At 40.5% G+C, this 12,490-nt stretch overlaps 1 pseudogene; it reads right to left on the reverse strand.

Moving 5' to 3' along the window:
* Positions 1-940: 940 nt before the first annotated feature.
* LOC122792415 overlaps positions 941-12,490 on the reverse strand; it is a 94,902-nt pseudogene continuing 83,352 nt past the window's right edge.

Consider the following 12,490-nt stretch of genomic DNA (forward strand, 5'->3'; position numbering starts at 1 on the left):
CTGGTTCTGATGCACATCCCTGTTCATCACATGACATAATCCAGAGTAATGAGGAAGAGGAGAGGGGACAGGATACAGCCTTGTCCGACCACTGTTGTGATCTCAAAGAAGTCTGTGTGGCCATATTTGGTTTTGATACAACAGTTCAATCCCTGATGCAGATCTTTGAAGATGGTAATGAAGGCTGTTGGTATGGCATAGGAATGCAGGATCTACCAGAGAGACTCTCAATGGATACTGTTAAAAGCATTCTTGAAATTGACAAAGGTGATGCCCAGTGATCATTGCATCTTGATACATGATTCTCTGATGTTCCAGAGGGTGAAGATTTGTTCACTGCACGATCTTCCCTTGTGGTAGCCAGCTTGTTATTCCCTTAGACATTGGTCTGCAGCATTCTGTAGTTGCTGGAGTAGGACCACACAGAATGCTATCACAGGCAGCGAAAGCAGGGTGATGCATTTCCAGTCGGTGCATTCATATGTGAATCCATTCTTCATAATCTTGACTATGGCACCTCTCTACCATTCTTCTGAGACTGCTCTGGTTTGTTAGCACTCATTGAATAGCATTGCAAGCTCTTATGCCTTGACCTGACTGCCATGTTTCTTAAACTCTGCAGGTATTTCATCCAAGCCAGATGCCTTGTTATTCTTAAGGCTTCTGAGATCATGATGCTTACTTCCTCAATAGTGATCTTACTAGCGTTCACATGTAGCTCCTCCTGAACCTCATCCGCATCGAAGTCATAGGATGTGGTTGGATCTAGTCAATTTAAATTTTCCCAGAAGTAGTCAATCCACCTTAAGTTCTGCTCTCCTTTGGCAGTCTGAAGCTTCTCATTTTTATCTTTGATTGGGATGTTGAAATTGCTTTTTACTCCAGTCAGCCTGTTGATGACACAATAAAGGGTTTTGGTGTCATTACAGTCACTCACCTCTCATGCTTTGTTTCCCTTTTGACCCAGCCATTTCTTCTTATCTTTTGAGCAGCTCTTCTTCATGAGTCAATCCAGCTCCACATATTTTCATCTTTCTTCTTCTCAGGCATATGTTTGAGGCCTGGTCACATTTCATTTTTGATATTTTTCTCTTATCGATCAGTTTCCATGCGTGGTCTTAGATCCACTTCTCCTTCTTTCCTCAGCATCTTCTGATGGTATCTTGGGCACACTCTCTGATGGCATCTTTGAGTTTGATCCAGTGGTCTTTGATGTCTGTCACCTCCCTAGGGAGCTTGAAGGAGTTGTGCAATTCCAGTGCAATGGTGTCAGTCATGGCAGGATCTTTGAGCTTCTCTGTTGTGAACAGGCACTTTAGTGTGGGCTGTCTTTCATTTCAAAGTTTGAGTTTAATCTTCAGCCTGACTAGGTAATAGTGTGAGTCAATGTCCATGTTCCTAAAGACCCTTGCATCATGCAAAGTGCAAGTGGCTGATGCAGAGGTAGTTGATCTCATTGAAGGTTCACCCATCTGGTGACTGCCAAGTGTTCTTGTGGATAGGCTAATGTTGAAAGTATGTGTTACCAACACATAGCCCATTGTGTTCACAAAAGGATATCAGCCATTTGCCATTGTCACTGAGGTGTTCAGATGATGTGTGGGCTCTGATCACACTTTCCGATCCATGCCGATTGCTTCCCAATTAGGCATTGAGGTCTCCAATCAAGATCTTCAGGTCATGGTTTGGGATGCCATCAAAGACATCTTGGAGCTGCTTGTAGAAGTCATCCTTCATTGCATCTTCTGTGTTCTCTGTTGGTGCATATATCTGTACGATGGTTGCTTTGGTGTGTCCATATGTGAAACAGGCTGTGATAATCTCATCATTGACAGGCTTCCAACTAACTAATGCTGTCTTTGGACATTCACCCAATATTAGGCCAGTGCCCCATTTGTGCCTTTCCTTGTATTCCACATACAAGACGGTCTTGATGTCATTGATCATTCATTCATTCCCTGTCTTTCCCTGATGCCCAGAATGTCCAGGTGATAAATATCAAATTCTCGCAACAATTGAGTGAGTCATCCACTTTGACCCAAAGTCTGCACATTCCATGTTCTGATTTTTGCGATTTTATTGTCAGAGAAGATCACCTTTAATTTCGGGCACTAGAAATTGTTGAGATTCTGTTTACTATTTCTGTAGCGTTTATGGTTTTTATGAGGTTGGGTTGCTAGCCTGACACTCAACCCTCCTCCTTTCTCATCCGAGCTTGGGACAGGTAATGGCAGAGTTACTGACTGCAAAAGGATATGTTTTATTTTTTCTTTTCTTTTGTGAGTTGTGCACTTTCAGCTTTTTTTGTCTTCATTTAACTGCAGTTTCAATGTGCAGGAATAGATGTAATGTGTAGCGATATTTCTGCATGTTGATCATTTATATCATATGACAATTATAATGATGAAATGAAAAGTACCTTTTTACAGCAAAACATGAGTAGCAATAGGAAAAAATAAATCCAATACATTCGTAACTGGATTCCCAGAGTTCAGTTAACAATTGCAATATGCCTAATTGCAAGATTTTTTCAAAGCAAACACTACTTGCAGTCAGCATAATTTTCAACAGGCTTTACAACACATACATTCATAGGTTAATTCTAGGCAGCTTATCCAATGGATTATTTGTACCCTAGCAAAAGCAAAACTCAGCGATTATCCATTTCCTAAATGGTATGTATACAATGCACATTTTGTTGCTTGCATACTCTATTTTGTAGTTGTATTCGTAATACTCATGCTAATTGTAATTCTTACTGTGTTGTATATCCCAGGATGAGAATGTAACTGCTCAAATTAGATCAGTGCTCTACCCATGCTAACAAATTCAACTAATAAATAAATGCATAAATACAACAAAATAAATAAATAAATACATGCATACATACATAAATACATAAATAATTAAAACTCAGTATCTAAGCCCCCATTCATAGGAGACTGCACGGGGAAGACCCAGAGCTGCATCTACGGTTATGCATCCATTTGTTTAGGTTGCTTTTGAAGATGGTGAAGGTGTTTAACATGCAAGGGGAGTGTGTACCACAACACCAGAATTCTTTGAGTAGAGAATCTATCTCACCAGCATATTCAATTTATGGTATTGTTAAGCTGAGGTTTTTTTGTGCAGGTGTTCATGGTATTCCTGATTTTGTAAACATGAAGGAGGTCACTTCATGGGAAATGGAGGTCAGACTTTTCTTGGTGAGGAAACACTGAGGTTGCTCAGGTTGATTTCAAGGTATAGACAGGTATATGCTGAATGGAGCATTGTATTCAACAACAGGCCTAATGAGCAAACAGTAGAAAGATGTAACATCCTTGGACATAGAACATATACCCTTCTTAGTTAGTTGTGCTAAATGCACATTTTTTTTTAACAATCACGGATAAGTAGTGAACAAATGAGACATCATTGTCAACAAATTTCCCAGGTCTCTAAGAATGATAGGCAGTCCTGTCTTCCAAAGGATGCTACACATTTTTGCATTTAGCTTGTGTCCATGGTCTAAGCACAATTTAGTTGTATGGGATAGTCCTACCTGAAGAAGCTTGAAGTCCTCCATGCAGGTTTTTATGGTACCAAGTTTGCAATCATCTGCAAACCTGGTTAGCCAGACATCTTTCACATCAGGTTTCATATCTAATAAATAGATTCAAATTTGAAGTGGTCCAAGAACTGTGCCCTGCTGGACACTATGCATTTTGCATGACAATGTGCCTCCTATTCTAACTTGCCAAGTTGTAGCTGTCAGCAAGTTTGTTTTCCACTGTGGAACATAGGGGTTTACACTTAATTTGACTTACTTATGATATCTGAGTGTGAAATGAGGTCAAAGGCTTTAGCAAGTTCAAGATATGCTGTGTGAGACAATTTCCCTCCATCTAAGGCCTCTGTGATTTTTTTTTTTAAGTCAACCAGGTTAACCAGGCAAGATCTTCCCTTTAAGACCCCAAACTGATTTAGGTAAAGGAAGTAAAGGTCGCAATGTCTGAGTTTATGAGGTCAATAATAAAGTGGTCCACTATTTTGGAGATTTGGCTGTGAGGCTTATGGGTCTGTAGTTGCCTGAATCATTAGTAGGGCCTCCATTGTGAAGAGGGATGACCACAACTGTCATCCATGCACAAATCTAGCTGAGAACATTGTGAACATTAAACAGCATGTGAAGTGGGTCAGTGATTTTTTTTTAACCCCTGCCACAAGTATAAACAGAAATGATGAAGACTCATCTGCCACATATATTGGGCAGGGATAATTAGCATGGTATGCTAATGAAGGAATCACCCTCGCCTCTCATTGTCAGTTGCTCTGAGGTGTCTCTGTGTTGATAACCAGAACACATGGTTGCATTACTAAGTTTGTGTGAGAAGGGGCTTGTCTGACAATGTCTCTATTTCTGAAAGATATAATATTGATATAAATTATCCATAACTTACACCTGTGTGTCCTATAGGTGTCTGAAAAGTACTAAGATCCACTACAATAAACAGTTATGTGTATTATAGCTCATACAATGCATCTAAACAACACCTGAGAAATTATCTCTATACTTGGTGCTCATAGTGTTATTAGAAGTGTATACTTTTCATCTTATTTTTAATTTAAAGTCAATAATCTGTCATTTATTTCAACATGCACATTATGAGAATGTGTGCATAATATGCTGCATGCTAGTTTGCATTTTTTAAACTCTAATTGTCAATAATGTCTATACAGTGCATGGAGCAATATGCTAATGTTCCAAAACTGGAAAAAGATAAACCTGCTATACGCTTTTGTAGGTTCATAGATTCATAGGTCATAGGTGTTTACCAGGCTAATGACAACAAGGGCCTGTTATGCCTAGCCATGCATACTAAATCTCTGATAAGTTCTGGTACTCTTGATAAGTGTAACCAGGGGTTTGGAGATGAAACATTTACAAGCAGGTCCCTGGGAGCTGAACCATTTACACGTTGCCTGTGTCCATTAGAGGCATAGGTGCCAAACCAGGGTTGAATTTCCTCTTCCCCATCCAATTGTCCAAGTTACAATTGAAATGGGTTAGGGAGGAACTCTGCTTCACATGGATGGGGAGCCTGTACCAGAGAAGGGATAGTCTCAGGGATACATGGCTGACTCTCCAGCAGGCCCTATTTATATCACAGGCAAGGTTTAAGTCTTTAGAAAGGGTAATTCTGGTGCTGTTTGTTTTACAGATATGCAGGAGGTCCATCATAGTTGGTCTGACGATGCCTTGTATGCCAGGCATAGATCTCCCCTCAGCAGTCTGTAGGAGACAGAATACAGGGATAGGGCCTTGAGGCAGTCTGTATAGAACATGTTACTTATGCCCTGTATTCTTTTAGTGAGGAACCTCTGTGGATGTTCCAGTTGTTGGCTGTGCCTGGTTAGGTACATACCAAAAGGGACAATGTACTCAATGATAGGGCTGATGAATGCAGAATACAGTGGAATAATAACTCATTTGATCTAGATGCCATATCTTTGTTTATAAGTTCCACAACAGAATGATTTCCTCAGTACAGTAGACACATGATGGTCAAAGGTTAGATTACTGTCTATGTGTGTCTCCAAGTCCCTGACTACTGGGTCAACTCTTTGAGTTGTGTTGTCAAAATGATAGTAACCAGGGGTGGATGGCTTCCTGAAGGATACTATTATGCATTTCTTGAAACTTAGTTTTAGTCCATGGCACTGACACCAGTTGTTAGTTTGTGTCAGTCCTTTCTGAAGAAAATTTGTGTTGGCCGGGGATTCAATGACAGCTCCTAATTTGCAATCATCTGCAAATTTAGTCAGCTAGAGGTTACTGACACTGGCCTTGACTTCAGAGAAGTAAATGCTAAAAAGGAGTGGTCCCAGGACTGATGCCTGTGGGACTCTGTGTGCGACTGGCCTTTTTGTAGAGATGGACTCACCAGTTCTAACTTTCTGTGTCCTGTCCATGAGCCAGTGGGCTATCCACTGGGTAACATAAGGGTTTGTAACTAACCTCTTGAGTTTGTCTACAATATCCAAGTGGAGTGTTGTGTTAAGTATCTTTGCCAGGTCAAGGTAGGCATTGTGAACCATTTTGCCCTCATCCATTGTTTTGGGGACCTTCTCAAGAAAGTCCTCCAGGTTGAGTAGGCATGATCAGCCCTTGACAAAACCAAATTGGGTTGTGTGCAGCATCTGGAAGTTTCATATGCCATTATTGATCATGTACATGATAATTCTTTCCATGGCTTTAAGTATGAGACTAGTGAGACATATGGGTCTGTAGTTTCTAGAGTCTGTAGGTGACCTACCTTTGTGCAGATGGATGACTGTCATTATTCTCCATTCATAGGTTCATAGGTTCATACTAGGCTATCTGCCCAAGGGCATTTATAAGCCTATCCAGAGTGTGTGTGGCTTTTGCCACCCCTTGGGATGAGAATACTATGCCCATTTAGGGTTTAGTTTACTGTGCCTCTGTCTATTAGTGACACAGAGATGACCCCCGGGGTAAACCTATGATCTCCCATCCAAGATTTCTCTTGAAGAGAGCTAGTGAGGGGCTCTGCCTAACGTGGACTGGGATTCTGTTCCAGAGTGTAGGGAGCCTCTGGGTTATGAATCTGTCCCTCCAGCACGTCCTATTTATTTCTGTGTTGAGGTTCAAATCTCTTGCTCTTGTGGCTCTGATGGATTTGAATTTTCTGAGGTGGAGCATGTCCATTAATTCTGGATTGGACATGGCCTTGTACATCAGGCATAGATCACCTCTGAGTAGGCGGTATGGGACTGAATAGAGCTGGAGTTTCTTCAACCGGGCAGCATATGACATATGTTTGAGACCCTTTATCTTCTTGGTGAGGAACTTTTGGGGTCTTTCCAACTGCTGCAGGTGTCGGGTAAGATACATCCCAAATGGGGCATTGTACTCAATCATGGGCCTGATAAGAGAAGAGTACAGGGGCACAATGACCTCTCTTTATCTAGATGTGAATCCCTTCATGATAAGGTGGGCAATATAGAAGGTCTTCCTAACCACCTTGGCAATGTGAGTGTCAAATGAGAGGTTACTGTCAACTTGGGTCCCTAGGTCCCTGATTACCTCTTCCGTACTTATGTGGTAATTTGTGGGTACCTTGTTTTTCCCAAAGGGCATGACTATACATTTTTTGGCATTCAGTTTAAGGCCATGGCTCTAGCACCAGTTATCTGTTTCTATGAGGCCTCTCTGAAGGATGCTTGTGTCCACTGGAGTATCAATTATGGCGCCCAGTTTGCAGTCATCTGTGAACATTGTCAGCCACAATCCTCTTATGTTTGCTTGCACCTCGGAAAAATAAATGCCGAATAAGAGGGGTCCCAGGACTGATCCCTGTGGGACACCGCTTGTGACTGGCTTAGAGTCTGACATGGCTCCAGCAATTCTGACCTTGTGGGTTCTGTCCGTGAGCCAGTTTGCAACCCATCTTGTGACATATGGGTTTACATTTAAGCTGGTGAGTTTGTCTATGATGCCCGAGTGGGGTATTGTGTCGAAGGCTTTTGCAAGGTCAAGGTAGGCTGTGTGAACTGCCTTACCCTCATCAATGGCCTTAGTGACTGTTTCAAAAAAGTCGACCAAGTTCAAAAGGCAGGATCTGCCCTTGACAAAGCCAAATTGGGTAGGATCCAATGTCTGTAGGTCCCCTATGTCTTTGTTTATGAGTTCCATAATGATCCTTTCCATAGCTTTGCAGACCAGGCTCATCAAGCTTATGGGGCGGTAATTTCCAGGGTCCGTAGAAGCACCGCCTTTGTGGAGTGGGACCACTGTTGCTGTACGCCACTCTTTGGGTACGTATCCTGTAGTAAGGCTAAGATTAAACAGCAGCCTTATGTGCGGATTTAGTTCCTCTTGGAGTTCATGTAGCACGCAGCCTGGGACACCGTCCGGTCCCATTGATGCTGTGTTTTTAGCTTTGGAGAGGGCGGCTCTCACCTGGGCATCTGAGATGTTAGGAAGGCTACACTCTGCTGGGATAGATATTTCTCCTTTTAGGAGGGAGGGGGCGGAGAAATTTGCACTGAACCTGTCTGCCAGAATGTTGGCAATGTCTGTGGGTTCAGTGTATTTTGTGTCATTTTGGACTAACTCTGAGCATATCATGAGTCATGAAGCCCGTTTGGAAACACAGTTAAATAGCAATTCCAGAGGGCCTGATAAGTCATATTTCATGCTGTTTAGAAAGGCATCATGGGATATTGCCTGTGCCCATTGATGCAGAATTCTACGTCTTAGAGAGAGCATTAAGTACCTGCTCCCTAATGATAGCAGAGCAGTTATATTTAATAGTATTTCTTGAGGGAAGGGTGAGGGGGAAAGAGGTGGAAAGTTGGGCCTGAATTTGTTGACCAGTAGGTTTCCTGTGTCTTGGGGCTGCTTTTGACATTTTAATTTCTCCAAGACCTTTGGGTTTCTAATACCATGATGAGAATGGACCCCATTCCTAAGTCAAAGTATGATTAAAGTTCATGAAATTAATATAATTTCAATCTTTGATGTTATCCAGAAGTGCTTTTTGCAGCACTGGCAATGTGCCCAGTATTGACTCCTACAAGTCATATGGAGTTACATGTATCGGTAACATATCTAAGTACGTTTGTAAATTATTTTTTTATAAGACACATTGCTCCTACTACTATTGGAAATCTCTGGGTATCCTTTGTCCACATTGCTTTCATTTCTGCCTGTAAATCCTGCTATTTTGTGACTGTGTCTCTCTGTACATAAGACACTGTAGTCACTTGGTGTCACAATTTCAATGGTCAATGCTACTTTTGTCTTCTTTTCCTAGACTACTATATCTGGTTTTCTCGCATCTATTTTTTGAACTGTTGGTAATAGGTGATCCCATGTGCTACAAACTTCATAGTTTTCTATAATGTTTTCTGGCTCATCTTTCCAATGCTTCTCAGCTCTTCAATATTATAATGTTTGCACAATCTCCAATGCAACAGTCTTGCCACATTATTATGCTTTTCAGGATACAGTCCTTCCTCCATCAGTGTAGCACATCCAGCAACAAGACATGCAACTACTTCAATTTCTGATTTGCAAAACCAGTATTTGTATGTTTCTCCCACATATTCAGTGGACTTTGTGAAACAACTTGTACATAGTCCACTGTCCTTAACCACCAATATTAACCTTTCATCTTTTGGTTTGAATTCACCTCTCCTTAACCATTCCTGCATTCAGTCCTGATCAACATGAGGTTGTTCCAAGAGTTTTCTGTACTTACAACAATATTTATACATTTTCCAATTTTTTTGCCTTCTCATCTGATCTTTCACCTTATAATCTTTATTTTATATTTTAACACATTCAGTTGCTGCCTGATTTTTATCTACTTCTGGTTTCATTTCCATTCCCGATTGACACCAATATGTTTCTGCTAAATTAAGCAAGAAAGTCTGGCTCAGTATATGTAGCTCCATAAACAATGAGCTCTGCACAATTGTATATTGCCTTTGAAGTTGCTGACATAGTTAAAAAATGCCTTGTGGTTGTCCTTGGCCTGGGAGGCCAAATTTATCTCAAATTTAGTCTTGGTAGACTTTATTTGTCCTCTGAGTTGCTTATTTAGTTAATGAGAGTGCTTTTATCCTGTTGGGTGCTGCACCTAGTAATTTTTGCCATGATTTTCTTCCTTCTGTTGTACAGCCTATTGATTTTGTGATTCCACCAGGGTGGTTTGTTTTTTTAGTTAGTTCTGTACTTCATCCTTGTGGGTACAGCTGCTGCTATGCAGCTATTAATATGCTTATATAGGGTTTCTGTGAACAGTTCTGCATAGGTAGCAGTGTTCTCAGGCTTTACGAGGGCTTGAAATTTTGCCAGGTTATCACCTAATAGTAAAAAGTTAACCTTAGAGTAGTTCCTGAATATTCCAGGGAAAGCTGGGGTTCCAGGTTTTATTTTTACTTCAAAGGAGACCATTTAGTAGTCTAACCTAGCAAGAGAATACATTACACTAGGTGGTGTGTAGCACACTCCCATATTAGTGAGGACCAGATCCAGTATGGTTGCACCCCTGGTCGGTGTACTGACAATCTGGTCTAGGGAGTTTGTCTTTACATTTACAAAAATCCAGGAATCTATGCACCTGTATGTTTGGTGTTGTATATGATTCTCATTTAATACTGGGGTAATTAAAATTGCCCGTGAATATGATATTGGGTTGAATGTTGAGTGTTTACAATAAGTTTAAATACATGGTTTGGGTATCCTGGGTCATAAACAGGGGCCTATATCTTGCAAGGAAGTGGTGCTGGATTTTGCCTATGGTGATTTGAAGCTGGAGAAGTTTAAGTGCATTGTTCTTTTTGACCAGCCTGGAGGTATATTTATTTTTGATGTAAATCAAGATACCTCCAACTTTAGTCCCTGTCTAAGTAGTAGCTGGTCTGAATGTGTGGAAGGCATTATAACCTGGCACCTCTTTGACATCAGCATTCTCAAAAATAGCTTCTAAGGAGTAGATTTTTTTTGTTTAGATTCCTAGCATTTAGCAGTAACATCTTTAGATTTTCTAGGTTTTGATTTATTATGTTTGAAGTACTTTCAGTTTGTCATTGCCCAAAAAGGCACTATGGGGGAGGAGAATGTTTCAGCTAATATTTGAAATCCTAGAGGGGAGAGGTGCAGACCATCCCTGGCAAAGCAGCGTTATCTGACCATCTCATTCCATGCTGACAAATATTGCACCCTCTTAGAATGACATGTAGCACAAGACCTGACCATAACAGCACTTTCAGAGATGTGTAACATATGCTACACACACCCTAAGCTCTGTGATGGTCAAATATAAGGGAAGGGGCAATCCTTTGGTCCCTGAATCTATTTCCACCTATCTCCACTGATGTCTACAGATGTTAGTCTATAAGTAACTTATTTAAATTAGGGCAATATTTAAAAACTGTCCCTGACCTTTTCCTTACTTAGTGTCTATGCAACAGTACTTGTGGCTTTCAAAGCTGGTAAAAGACATTGCATTTTTCTTTCTTTCTTTCTTTTATAACACATTGTGCATGGAGTAGCTAAGACTCCATGCACTACAAAGAGTTATGATCAGGTCTCAGTATCACAACCCATTACTATATGTTTAAGGCATGGATGCCAGGCTTTTCCTCTTGAGCTTCGGTCTCAAGGTGAATTACTTGGCATCCATGCCTTGAACACATAATAACTTGGTTATGCTTGGAGATCCAGTCATAACCCTCTATGTTGTGACAACATTTTGGATCAGGTCTTGGCAGAAAAGGGTCCCAAGATCTTCCCATGTACCCAATTAACAAGGTTTAAATATATATAAATAAATAATAATGTAGACCTTTTTGTCTTACACAGCAGTACATTGCTGTAGGCTACTTTCACTCACTGATTATCAGCACCTTTGTTGCGACAGTATACTAGATACTATCCTAGATGATCTTTTTTTTTAGTTTTTAATGTGTCAACTTTTATTTCCACAAATAATTCTTTAACATTCAATGCAATCCTTATACATGGTGAACCAACAGTCATTATACCAGCCACTTTTACATTTCCAACCATTGTTATTTTACACGCAGTTCTGTTTTCTCTGTTATCCAGAAGACAAGTGTTTACTTAATGTACATCAAATTCCTTGACTATTCATTTGGGCTCATATACTATTCTATCAGAGCATTAATATTTTACCCTGATCCTTTTTATAGATTTAATTTGCCACGTGTACTATATTTACATAAAATGAAAAAAACAACAAGAAAGAGAAAATAAAGAAAAATAATTAACTATATACAGGGACTATAACATGTATAGTACAAGAATTTAAATTGCTCGCCTTTGTATTTTAGTGTATGATACTCAGTAAAAATTGGTACCCCATTAAACACTAGGCAACATGGTCATTTTCTAAGTTCATATACTTTTTTATGACAGGATATCCCATAAACAAGCCTTTTCCTTTCATTTCTATTTATCTCTATCCTTCATAGGTTCATAGGTTCATAGGTTCATACTAGGCTATCTGCCCAAGGGCATTTATAAGCCTAGCCCATAGTTATGTGGCTTTCGCCACCCCTTTAGTTTGAATAAAAACTATGCCTATCATTTTGCTGTGCCTCTGTCAAGCAGTGACGCTGAAGTAATCCCTGGGGTATATCTGCAATCTCCCATCCATTGGTCAAGATTCCTCTTGAACAAGACCAGAGAGGTGCTCTGCCTCACATGTACCGGGATTTTGTTCCACAGCATAGGGAGTCTCTGGGTGATGAATCTGTCCCTCCAGCACGTTCTATTTATAACCGTGTCAAGGTTTAAGTCTCCCGCCTTGTGGTTCTGAGGGATCTAGATTTTTGAGGTGAAGCATATTCATCAAATCTGGGTTTGACATGGCCTTATATGTCAGGCACAGGTCACCTCTGAGCAAGCGGTATGAGACTGAATAGAGCTGGAGTTCTTTCAGTCGGGCAGCAT

This window comes from Protopterus annectens, chromosome 1.part2 (genome assembly GCF_019279795.1).
Source record: "Protopterus annectens isolate FY-2018-M chromosome 1.part2, PAN1.0, whole genome shotgun sequence".
Lineage (NCBI taxonomy): Eukaryota > Metazoa > Chordata > Ceratodontiformes > Protopteridae > Protopterus > Protopterus annectens.